We start from the raw sequence: 14,547 nt of genomic DNA on the forward strand, positions 1-14,547 counted from the left end.
AGCAACGTACGCAATAATTAAATTATGAATCAAATTATGTTATAAATATAACAGAATATTTAGAAAATATAAGTTTAATTTCTCTTTGTTGGAAGGTGTTTAATAATTATATAGATTTTGTTTGATTGTTTGTTGTTTAACGCCGCACTCAGCAATATACCAGCTATATGACGGTGGTTCGTAAATAATCCAGTCTGGACCAAACAATTTAGTTATTATCATCAAGAGCACCGATCTACGCATTTGGGATACGATGACATGCATCAACCAAGTCAGCGAGCCAAGTCGCCTTCGTACAAGCATGGGTTGTTGAATGCCTATTCTAACCCGGATCTTCACGGGTATTTTTTTAAATAATAAGGTACAATGAAATTCTGTATATGTCCATAATAAGTGTGTATAAGTAGATGGATAATATGTCCAAACACGCCAAGTAAATGGTATATGCATTAATTTAAATGCAAATGATTCAATGATGAGTTCTTTCACAAGTCCATATTTCAAGACATGTATTTGATATTCATAATAACTCCACAAAAGCTACACAATGGCAACAAAACGGTACCAGCATCACAGATACCAATAATACATGAGATACATATAATTACTATAAAGTTAAAACATGTATCTAAATAGAAAATTAGAAGGATACACTTCCGACATTTTTCGTATTTTGTTTTCGTTTGGAGAGAGAAGTTGTGATTGGTATCTGATGGGTGCAAACAGGTGTTCCCTTCCGCCCAGGCCTTGCGGCAGTGCTATAGCCCAAAATGAAACAAGCCTTGTTCAACAGGTTCAGACTGAAATTTCCATCCCACTTGGGCTCCTTTTAAATTTAAATTATAGTTTCTCGTGTCGATATGTGTCAGAAGAAATGAAATATTACAGCACTGGTGAATAGGTTATATGCACATGTCAGCGTCGATCCTATAATATCCTTTTATGCAAAATACATATATACTGATGAATTAAGGTAGTAATACTACGCAAATATATGTCCAGATGCATACATCAGTATCATCTCGTGATCTTAATTCGTGCTTTGAGCCCTTTTTCTACCGGAGATTCTGGGGTGTTACATCACACCAGAAAGCCAGGTCCAAATTCAAGTCATAATTTCATGGTCCGTCTTGTATGTTGGAAACCAATATCGCAATATGGCTAAATATTGCTGAACGTGGTATTAACCAGATTAATCACATAATTATTCCACTTTCTACAGTCATCTACGAACACTATCTTTAAGGAGGTATATCTGTATCATCCAAATGTCCATACATATATGTCCACATTTATATGTATAAAGCAAGTCGTCCTGCACTCTTCCTTAAAAGATAAATGTTAAGTATTTCCTCTGTATAGATTTATATAATGTAATATCGTTTTAATGTAATGCTGATGCAGTAAACGTACCACAGACCTAATGCTAGAATAACATCTAATTTCTGAAATGAACATATTTTACAGAAAAAAACAGTTGTTTAAACAATAGTTATAAAATATAAGAACAAGGAGCCAAGAGCCAAATGTTGGACATATTTGTTTCGGGGTCTTATGGCAGACAAACCTGATGCCTTTAAGTATAAAGATAAGTAAGTATAGATGTTGTACATATTCAAATATGTTCGTGATTAACCAAACCTTGAACAATATTGAAAGATGAGTGGTAACTATTTATGCCATTATTTCAAATAAGAATGAGAGCACATCAGGAAAGCATGGTACTTTAATATACGTATCTTGTTAACCCGATATTCTTTTTTAAGTAAGAGCAGCATGTATATCGAGAGTACAGGTTTGGTGCGTGACTTATCACACTGTACTTTCAGAAAGTGCGCATATTCTGTTTATCGGCAATAAATAACATAATACGATTCATACGGGTAAATACGATTTACTTCGGAACTTGTATAGATTATTTAAGGTTAGGGGGAAATGTATGTAATTAACAGAACTTTGGCCGGGTTTGAAGGATTTGGGTCCTGGCTTGGGCTTTGTGTTGGACGTGTAGACGGCATTTCAAGGTTTGACGTATCAATGACAAAAATGATGTCAGATGCAATTCTCTGCCTTTTCGGGTGAACAATTGGCTTGCCTTTGGATGTGTTTGTGGCGGGTGCCACTAGTGGATCGGAATGAGCTCGCGTTTTTGCGAGCCTCCAATGTCATCATTTATTATGATGAATCATGAAACATGCTCCTGATGTTGTCGCAATGGTGCAGTTGGCGCTACTTTTGGCAAGGGTTTCTCATGATAATGGAAATGCTTATGTTGCTTTTGTTGACCGATACACATGAAAAGATATAATGTTAGTGTATATGGTCATGTAATTAAGAAACAAACGACGAGTGGGAGTTGTTTATTGTACGATAAACAACGCCAGAGACATGTTTATTTCTATATGAGATATCAACATTACGTACAGCCTCTTTGAGGGTGTTAAATTAGGAAAAAATACACGCTTTACAATATTTACCCGTACTTAAATAATGATGATTCCTTGAATAGAATCCGACAGCGGCCATGCTAGATAAATCCATTTTAGGATTTGAGTTTGGTCCCGCATATTCTCACAATTTTCTCGTCAATCATCTGTACCTTTTCTCCCAATACCAATTGTCATATCACTCTCACTTTCGGATTCTCCAGCAACATCGCGTAGCTATCTTATATCATCAAATGCCTACTTCTAATTGCTTTATCATGACGTATCCGTGTCATGTAGCAATAACATACACAAATATCGTTGACTTCGACGTTGAATAGTGTCATGAAATATGATTATCCTCTTGTTGGCAATATTTCTGGTTGATAAATCTAACATATCCTTACTTTAAGAATAGCGACTATACATTATTATATCCCTTATCAGGTCTCTGTAACATTTGCAAAATGATACAAATATAAAAATACAACTGAACCTAAATCTAATGTTTTAATATACTTACGTTGCTGAGTGCAGCATTAAACAACAAACAAACAAAACATAATATCTTTAAGAATTATGTTAACAATTCCGATGCTAAAAATAATCTCACAATCTCCATACCTCTTTCTCTCTATGAAAACATAATAACTTTTTGTTAATAATCTGAAGGAATAATAATGGCAATACTATCATAATTATCATCATTATTTATGTTACTTATCCTCAAGTGAAGTAGTCCTCCACACTATACATTCAGTGAAGAAGCCCATGAACATATGAACTATGTAACATACATTCATGGAAATTAGATGAACAGTTGAAGTTAGCAAATGATATTATTCGGTCGAACGTCTATCAGCCATCTATTCTATTCATGAAGAACATTTCACTTGGGACCAACAGAGGGAATTATGACTATCGACTTGCTAATTATTTTTTTTATATTCATGCCAGCTCAAACGATCTATTGGCTTGATTTATTGTTATGGTATCCACAAAATAAGTAGGATCCGATTTTGTCCGTTTTTGTTGAAATAAAACTGAATTATATTTGCTGTTTACATATCAAAGTTTGCCAAATTGTTACAAAATGTTTGCCCACAGCAAGGCTACGTATCCCCAACATATTGTACTAGGCACAGTATCACTGGACTGAGGGAGGGCGGTATTCCTCCTTGTGGGTCACCTGCTTGGCAATATGGGACGGGAAATCTGCAGGGGGTGAGGGCAGTTAAGTTGATGGTACAGACAGATAAGAGAGATCATTTTACAAATGTGAAACCTCAGTCCACAAAGGAAGAGGCGAAAGCTGAAAGTTCGTGAGGTTTACAGAACAAAGGCAGTTATTTCTAGTTTCTTACTGACTCTCGAAGATACATTTAATAAAACAATTAATGCGTGTGTGTGTGTGTGTGTGTGTGTGTGTGTGTGTGTGTGTGTGTGTGAATTGTACACCATAAAAATGGCTACGTATGTAGTTGGGGTAGATATGTTAAAAGCCCGGCCAGTATGACCTTTGAGTCACTACAGTTTCAGTCATTAAAATGCGTAAAACAGTATTTGAGTGAAAGAAAACACTATAAGTGAGTGAAACAAAAGATTCACATTCTTCTTTCCCCACCATTATGTCCACGTCAGCCAGCATGGATCCATGCGCATGCTTTCATACATAATCCATCCTCCCACCATTCCCCAACATCCATCGAACTATAACTATATCCGCCCTCATGTATCGGTATTCGTGCTTTCATACATACATACACCCCCCTACCATTCCCCTACATCCATCGCAGTATAACTATGACTATAACCGCCTTCGTGCATCCGCACTTATGTTCACGTTGCATTGCATATGCATCGAATTACACGTTTAAAATATCGTAAATATTTTACATCATGTACATATTATATATCAGCAAACATAGAGTATTATAACGCAATAGATTTCATCTGTCAAAACATCACAGAAAGAGGGGCAGCCTGGAATTTTACAATGGCATCTGAATGCACTAAGACGTTCAACTGGTCAGGAGGTGAGAGTTGCGGAAGATTACGGTAAACTTCAGTTACAGATCTCCATTACGAATATCGAAGTATGAATAAAGATCACAGCTTGCTATGACGTGTACTTCATTCCTGCAGAATTAGCAATGTCCTTAGCTCTAAATTGTATGTCTAAATGCTTATGTAGACAAGGACCCAAATGTATATAGGCATGACCATATTATATTCTACGCAAATATCACCACATTTAAAAAGAAAGCTAGATTGAGTCTTTGAAGGGCATTAAGAACTGATACACACAAGGAAAAATATTTATGGATGTCAACGGAGGAACACTGCGTTTCGGAATATATACTTTCTCCTTCATCAGGTGAATATTATTAAATGCTAAGAGGCAGAGAACATATATTTGTACCTGTAAGAACAACAAAAGTAAAAAGATAGCAAAGAAGGGAACGCAACAAGGGAAGCCTACAGATAACTGGCGCTGATTTACCCGCCTCCCGTTTGCCCATTGTCCATTTCCCATTACCAATCATTCATAAGTTAAGTTTTGGCTTTAATTTGTCCATTGATAATCAACCATCAACGTCTATTATCTCCACCCTAAAAATATGTAGTGTACTGAGAAAGTGGTATCCAAATATAATGTGTGTTACTGTTGACAACTTTCTTAAAGGCATTGTTGGTTCAAAGCTTTCGGCCATAGAAGCCGTGCCATTTTCTCTTGTCAGAGGAGAACACAAAGTATACGTCATCTGGACTAACATTTTTGGTTCGGTGGCTGGGTTAGATCGCCAACTTTGTGTTCTGGCGATTGGGTGCCCCACTCACAGTGTGGGTTCAAATCCCGGACGGGACTCAACCCAAGAAAGTACGAGAATCTGTACTTTACTCCGAAAGTGTTATCCCATTTATAACATTTGTTGTCAAGAAAGCACAATAAATGTATATTCGGCTTTGGATAGGTAATGATATCACAGACATATACGGATATTGATGATGACTTGGAGGAGCTTCGTAGCGCACGTCTTCTCAATTCAGGGATTGATAAATCCAAATATGTGTGTGCGCGTGCGTGCGTGCGTGCGTGCGTGCGTGCGTGCGTAAATGTGGGCCTGTTGGATGTTACATAAAACATTCGTCTTGAACGTGATGGTAGTTCGAGTTGGATAAGCATGTTAACTATATGATCTTCTTTAGGCAGAGAATGCCGCGCATGAATGTATTGATGAAATTCCTAGGTACATGGGGCCTTTTCGTCCCCAGGAATACCCACAGTGGAGACTTCAATGGGGATAGGGTGTACACAATATGCTGCCTGGTAGATTGTGTGTCATCAGACCGGACAACGTTGGTCTTTGACTGATTGTGGCGTAAAACACACTTATTCATTTACTTATATCGGAAATTGAATGTTCATCTTAATTGTTATTGTTGAACATGTAATATATTTTTAAAGAAATAAAACAGTGACATAATAACTACAACTTTATGTGAGTGCGAGTAGCTTTTTTGGAATGAGATGAATAAGTCTTATAAAGTTGTAAGCTTCTTCACAACCGTGTAACTATGAATTGACTTTATTGGGTAATCAAAAAAGAGAAAGGACCTAAAATAGCCAAATTTCATACGATTTCACTTGTCCACCATCTTGGATGCAAGGCGAAAACATTTCAGCGCGTTTGAAGCCACTGAGAATGCCCCCTGCAGAGTTGGACGAACATTCTGCGGTGGCGCGGCTGAGTTGACTAGAGGCTATCAGCAGTATTTACTCTCCAGGTCATTTAGGTCCGTTGTTTGTGTGTGTGTGTGCGTGTGCGTGTGCGTGTGTGTGTGTACGTGTTTGCGTGCGTGCGTGCGTGCGTGCGTGCGTGTGTGGGGTGGGGGCGTGGGGGTGAGATGGGGGGGATAGATGATAGATTTAGCAACAAGTAAGGTCATCTTGAGTGGGAGGGTATTCGCAGATGGATTAGCATATGAACTATGGTTCTCATTAGGCAGAAAATGAGGATCCACGATGTTCGACCTGGTAGAAGTGTGTTATCAAACCTCACAGCATTGTTTTTTTGACTGACAGTAGCGTCAAAACAAACTCAATCATTTACTTGAACTGAATGTTCATCTTAATTGTTATGGATAGTCACGGAGCCATGATCCAGAAAACAGGGTGTCATTAGATAGAAATAAACTAAGTAATAAAAGGATTACCAGAAAAACGGGGTTTTACACACAAGCCAATAAACTTCGCTCATTAACACCAGATTAAGTCAGTACAAGATTGAAAACTGCCCCATAATTATGTATGACATGCTTTTCGGGTATCGCTACATTCATATGTGAAAACACAGTTATTAAAATGAAGAGCAAAACTGATGAAAGTTACCAATAAACGTGTATAAGTGTTATATCGTCACTGCAAAAATAATGATTGTTTGTCTTTAGTACTAACATTCAAATACGTTATATCTGTATTAGCGATATTGTCTTCGTTCCCCCGTGATTCAATCGTTAGCCGTACTATCTCGTAGTATAATAAATTGAATTTCTGAAGACATCACGATACAGTTTTTACGATGCATCACGTCTGCACTAGCGCTTGATAACAGCCTTGTGTTTGGGTGTTTCAGTGGTTTAAATTGCTGCTCTTGATATTGTTGATTAAACTTTGATACTATAAACAATATAATGTTATGTGAGAGGTTGACTTTAGAACGGTAACATACTAATAGTATATAGGATGACATAAACAGAACAATGAGAAGTTCGTCCAGATTAGTGTATAGGCAACATTTAATAATTAAAATAATTACATTCAACAACTCCCCTTTTAAGTCCATTTTCCTGACTTATAAGTAAATGCAAGAACAATCGGCCGGAATACATTGTATAGTTCTTGTCCACTTCTATATGACTATACAGCATACAATAAGCTATCGGGTCCCGTTCGGTTTGGGTGGCAGCCTAGATAGCCATAGAATAGTTTCATCTTGGAATCTCCCATATCACTGGGGATCCTCTTCAATTTAAATGGAGTTAACTTGTTACGATTCCGAACCTTCACGTGACTGTGTTTATGAATCATTGTCAAATAGTGTTGACATTAAATCTAGGAAACAATACGCGAAATCGCGCATGCACAGAACGGAAATTTGGTCAAGGCATTAAGTAATCAGCATGCGCAGAACGATTGATTTCAGTACTTCCGCTTAGCGCTTCGAGTGCAGCGTCAAACGCGGGCCTGTAATCTAACACGCGAGGACTGACCAATGAAATCTGAGAAGTAGAAATACCGGTAGACGCTGTTGCTTGATTGACAATGTCAATCAAGAAAGGGAGGAGCTTAACGGTATCGTTCTCTCCCAGTAAATTCCGATGTCAAATAACGACGTTATTTGGACGGAAAAACGATGGTTTGAAAACGTCCAAATAACGTCGTTTTTCCGTCCAATGACCATATACGGAAAAAAACGACGTTTTCGTGTTTGCAGTGTGATGTCAATCACTGGATTGTCTGGTCCAGACTCTATTATTTTATAGACCGCCGTCATATAGCTGGAACATTGCTGAGTGCGGCGTTAAACAACAAACAAACAAACAAAGTATGATTCGTATCATTTCTAGTCACCCTCAACTGCTAAAGCCACTGGAGGCTCTTCTGTCTTGGTGAGGCAGGGTATTATACATAGCCTTGTTCCTCTTAATACGCCACTTCAAGCTGTTGCTGTTCGGTTAAATTTAAACTTTATTTTCACATTATGTTCTCTATATGTACCTCCATCTTCCACTCTTCAAATAATTGATCTTCAAGCCCTATATGACCAGCTATCATTATGGGAGATCTCAATGGGCATAATCCACTTTGGGGTAGTTCTGCTACAAAGAGTAAAGGAAAAATATTAGAAGACTTTATTTCCAACAATGACTAATGAATTGTTAATCGTAACTCTAAAACTTATTCTTCTAACGGTACAGGCACATATTCATCTCTTGATCTATCACTTACCAACTCTGAACTTCTACATGAATTTGAATGGTGAGTCCACGACGACCTCCGTGGAAGTGACCATTGATGGAACTTCAGTAAAGCTGACTGGTCGTTGTTCGAATTACTCTGTGAAAACAAGTTACATCCTGATTGTTTTACTGATGCTCCTGATTCAATACAAATGTTTTCTGATGAACTAAATAAAATCGCTGATGAATGTATTCCTTAGTCCTCTGCCAAGCAAAACATCTGTAAACCATGGTTTAATGATACTTGCAAACAAACAAGGAAGGCACAGAAGAGAGCTGAAAAGTATTTCCGTCACCATCCAATGGAACATGATTTAAATAAACTGAAATTTGTAAATGCTAAAGCACCGTGTGCGTTTAAGCAAAATAAACGCATGTCTTGGCAAGCTTACGTTTCAAAAATAAGTTCACGTACGCCCATGTCGATGGTATGGAACATGATTAAAAAATCAAACGTAAGGGATCTAAATCTAGTATCCACCATCTCCAAAATGGGAATGAATGATTTACTGATAAAACAGATATTGTTAATAAACTGGATGAAACTTTGGCTAAACCTACTTCCTCATCCAAGTATGTACCTCAATTCCAAAAATACCAAAAACGGCAGGAAAAGAAAGCTATTAATTTTAATTCAGATAATGGGGAAGATTACAATGAAATATTTTCTATTCATGAACTACATACTGCCCTCGGACAATCTCACGATACTGCTACAGGAGCTGATAACATACATTATCAACTCCTGAAGCACTTACCAGAATCATGTTTACAATCACTGTTAAATATGTTTGATGAAATTTGGACGTCAGGACGATTTCCACCGTCTTAGCGTGATGCCATTTGTGTTCCAATACCTAAACCAGGACGCGATCAGATAGATCCATCTCAATATCGACCAATCTCACTGACCCGTGAAGATTCTGAGGTGGAATAGGTCTTCAGCATCCCATACTTGCCGTAAAAGGCGACTATGCTTGTCGTAAAAGGCGACTTACGGGATCGGGTGGTCAGGCTGGCTGACTTGGTTGATACATGTCAACGATCCCAATTGCGTGGATCGATGCGCATGCTGTCAATCACTGGATTGTCTGGTCCAGACTCGATTATTTTACAGACCGCCGTCATATAGCTGAAATATTACTGAGTGCGGCTTTTAACAACAAACAAACAAACAAACAAACAAACCAATCTCACTGACAAGCTGTGTTTGCAAAACCATGGAACGCATGATAAATAATCGACTTGTTTGGAACTGAGAAACCAAAAATTTCATTACAAATATACGATGTGGTTTCCGTAAGAAAAGAAGTACTATCGATCATTTAATACGTTTAGAATCATTTGCATGCCACAATAAACAAACAACATGCAGTGGCTATCATTTTCGATCTTGAAAAAGCATATGACACTACATGGAAACATGGTATTTTAAAAGATTTACATTACTTTGGATTGCGAGGTCGTTTGCCTCAGTTTATATCCAACTTTTTAACAGACAGACAATTTCAAGTCCACCTGGGTTCTACCCTGTCTGATCATTATAATCAGGATCAGGGTGTCCCACAAGGCAGTGTCTTGACTGTCACAGTATTTAGCATTAAAATTAATAGCTCATCGAAAGTTTTAAATGATTCAATTGATGGATCACTTTTTGTGGATGATTTTAATATTTCCTGTCGAAATGTACATGCATACAATAGAAAGGCAATTGCAGCTATTCAGAATTGGTCTTTGGAAAATGGACTTAAATTCTAAAAATCTAAAACAAACTGCATTCATTGTTGCAGAAAAGATCCGGAACTACTTTTAGATAACACTCCTATTAAAGTTGTAGAAGAAGCCAAGTTCCTGGGTATAATTTTCGATCACCATTTGACATTTCTGCCTCACATTAAAAGTTTGAAGAATAAATGTCTAAAGGCCCTGGACTAACTGAAAGTTGTCTCATATTCTAAGTGGGGAGGAGATCAGAAAACCCTCCTTCAACCATACATAGCACTTATCTGCTCCAAACTAGATTATGGCTCGATCATTTATGATGGAGCTTGTAAAAGCAATTCAAAATTCTGAGGCTTTGCCTTGGATCTTCCGAACTTCGCCGATACAAATCTGTATGTGGAGGCTGATGAGCCGTTCCTTAAACAACGTCGCATTAAATTATCTTTGCAAAATACCTCTAAATTACGTTCTTTGAAATCGAATCCAGCTTATGATTGTGTTTTGAATCATCTATACGTGAGTGAGTGAGTTGGGTTTAACGCCGCTTTTAACATTATTCCAGTTATATCACAGCGTGTCAGCTTAATGTGGGAGGAAAGCCCGAAGTGATGCCGGTCTCAGACGTTTACAACTTCGGTGAAACCCACGAGCATGGGTATGGTGCTGACAAACCTATAAACATAATCGGTGCGAACCGGGATTCGAACCCACAATCATAGTTTTCTTGCGTGCCCAATGGACGCAACTCTGCACAGCGAATCGCGACGCCTTAGATGAATGGGCCACCCGTGCCTTCTAATCCTCTACACGAAAATCTCTACCGAACAAAATCATCTCTTATTCCACCTCTTGGAATAAGAATACAATCTCATATTTCTGCTGAGCAAATAAATCTTAAACACATTGCCCCCACTCAGCTTTTCTCTTCTCCACCATGGCAGTTTGTGAAGCCAGAGGTGGACCTAACATAAACTAAAGTGAAGAAATCTGACACAAATCAACTACTTTATAAACAGCAATATAATGAATTACGAATCACTTATGATACTTACAAATCTATATTTACAGATGGATCCAAAGATGGTGACGCTGTTGCCAGTGCCACTCTCATTGGATCCAGGACTATCTCATCCCGATTACCAGATAACTGTTCTATTTTAACAGCAGAAGAAAATGCTATTTTAACAGCACTCAAATACATCAACAGCCAATCTAAACATAAACAGTTCATATTTTTTCAGATTCTCTTTCTTGCCTCGGGACTATTAAAAACATGTCTTCCACGCATCCACTTTTAATTGAAATTGTTGAATTGTTAATTGATCTTGCCAATACGACATCGTTTTCTGTTGGTTACCCAGCCATGTTGGAATCGCTGGGAACACAATGGCCGATGCTGCTGCAAAAGCAGCACCCAACAAATGTGTGACGCCACTTCGTATCCCATACACTGATATCAAACGTCATCAGATGTTGTTGAAGTAGCGTTATGTAAGTCCCACATAATTCGAAGTATTTTTATGCATGCCAGACATTTAAACGTAGTATTGTCGTCATTTTAAATAAGGCTTAACTGGTAAACTACCGCCAGTGACTAAAGGGATCATATACATGTAAATCCTGCCGGGGCCCATGCAGGAAGCAAAGGCACTGTAAGTCCACATGGTCCCTAGCTAGTATGGTGATCTCCCTTTAGTTACTGACGATCTCTAGCCCATTTATATATTATGTTGTTCACTAATACTTACTGCTTTTATATATTTCTCAACTAGTTTTAAATCGAGTATGTGATACTTTGGCACTGATCCGGCAATCTCAAAGAAATGCATAAGCGCCGTTGTTGCACACAGAGGATGCCCTGGACACGGTGGTAGCGTCACATAATAGAATCTGTCGTTGAACTGAATGGTTTTCGAAAATCGCACGCACAGTACCGCCCCCTTTTTAGTGGACCTCACTTCTGATCGGCACACTGACTTGGCATACTTTGAAGATACAGATCCCGCAGTAACAGTGCTGATTCTTAATAGTCCAAAGAAGCAAACTCGCTAAACCTCAAGAAAACGCACGTCATCTGGCTTGGTTGAGGAAACTTTACAGTAGCATGTTTGGAGTGAAAGGCAATTTGAAGTTAGGGACTGATTCTTTGGACCTCTTGATGCCCTTCAACATCGACGTTACGAGAAATTTGGCCATCAAGGGGTTAGTGAACCCCATCATCAAATACTAGGGAATCGAACTATAAGCATGGGTGCATACAAAATATGCAGCATAGCGACATCTCATCTGAGACGTCTCTTTTTGTCTCTCATATGTTTAATGATATGCATACATACAAAATACATAAAAAAAATGAAAATATTTAAAAAAATATTCCTGACTCTAAGTTATTGCACGGAACAAGTTTATATTATTCGACAACAATCAATCCGGAAACATTGACCTAGTGTACATGTAGCGAGATATTAGCACTTTTGGACAGCGTGAATAATTTACGTGTCTAGCTACAGGAGTAAACATATTACCACGAGGTAACAATCATAGATATGTGTGGTTCATGGTTAAAAATAACAGAATGTTAACAATATCTGCACGTCTCCCACAGATCTACTTCACGATAAAATAATATTAAAACAATGTTGCTATTCATTACTTTAAAATTTGCGTTAAGATGTATTATAAACAGATATTAATAACTCTACCCCTTTGACATATCACTGTCAACAGTATGATGTGATTGTGTGTGATGTTGGTTGTTAACAGTCAGACTGGAGTTACGTCCCTTGGAAAACTGCCATGCTGTCAGATTGTGAACTGCAAATACGGAGCCGTGTGCGATTGCGTGAGTTTGATCGATGTGCTTGAACTGTCTCCGTGTGTAATGCTGCACCCTTCGGTGACCCATGATGTTTTACGTACATATTTGCGTACATGTGATGCATTCATGACCTGAAAGATAAAATCTGACCACGTGCAAGACTGAAACTGTGATGATGTCTGACAGAATAAACATTGCTTTTGAACTTCGGTTTTCGTTCATCGTGCGACAACAACTCCATTGTGTCAAATTAATACCCCATGTTCCTTGAAATTAGACCCGTGAAGATCCGGGGTAGAATAGGTCTTCAGTAACCCATGCTTGTCGTAAAAGGTGACTATGCTTGTCGTAAAAGGCGACTAACGGGATCGGGTGGTCAGGCTCGCTGACCTAATTGATGCATGCCATCGATCCCAATTGCGTGGATCGATGCTCATGATGTCAATCACTGGATTGTGTGGTCCAGACTCGATTATTTTACAGACCACCGTCATATAGCTGGAATATTGCTGAGTGCGGCGTTAAACAACCAACCAACCAACCAATCCTTGAAAGCAATAACACGTGTTTCAGGAATTCATTGTTGTGAACATATTACTAGTTTTGTTTTCATGATATGTTTGTTTTCTACTTTTATGTTACAAATATATCTAGAATATAAAGTGCATTCCTGATTCTGAAGGTACCACATGCAAATAACTGTTTGTTTTATCTTCTGGGTTACACATGTGCGAACCGCCTCCGTGGTCTAGTGGTAGAGCGTCCGCCCGGAGAGCGGAAGGTCCGGGGTTTGATCCCCGGCCGCGTCATACCAAAAGACATTAAAAGATGGTACTTGTTGTTACCCTGTGTGGCGCTCGGCATTAAGGGGCTAAAACAAGGACTGTCGGCTCGGCGTCAGTATACTGTGTCTGAGTGAGGTATTCATGTTAAACTGCGGCATGGTATCTCAGTGAGCTAGCACTTTAAATCGGCATCAGTCCGGACTAGTACAAGCAGCCACACACACACGTGCATGCACATCGTTATGCATGTGCAATAATCTTGGACGCGACGTTAAACCCAATTTCATCTCATCTCACCTCACCTGGATCACAGTTATCTTGTCACTGTTTGATATTGATTCATACACACATACTGATGGTGTATTCCCAAAACCTTGTGAATTGATTTGTCTGGCAAGCTATGGTTGTTGTTTTTACAAAAACCTAAAATACTTTGAAGTTGTGAGCACACAAAGAAAAGCAGGGTACATGGATGACCTCCTGCGATCGATCTGCTGTTGAGAATCTGATGTTGTCATTATGCAGACACGCTGTGATGTAACTGGAATACTGTTAAAAGCGGCGTTAAACCAAACTCACTCACTCACTCACTCCCTGGGATGATTAAATTCATCTTACATACACTCCCTAAATTACGGGGTTTGTGAAAGAGCATTCCTCCTCCATCTGGTTATCTGACGGTTGCTATGCAAGACATGCAAATCTGTCATCACAGTGGATATTTGCGATCGATGTGATGTTCGCTAGCAGATATACACTAATTACCGTTATA

The sequence above is a fragment of the Haliotis rufescens genome, unplaced genomic scaffold (assembly GCF_023055435.1).
Source record: "Haliotis rufescens isolate VD_foot unplaced genomic scaffold, xgHalRufe1.0.p SCAF_18, whole genome shotgun sequence".
NCBI lineage: Eukaryota > Metazoa > Mollusca > Gastropoda > Lepetellida > Haliotidae > Haliotis > Haliotis rufescens.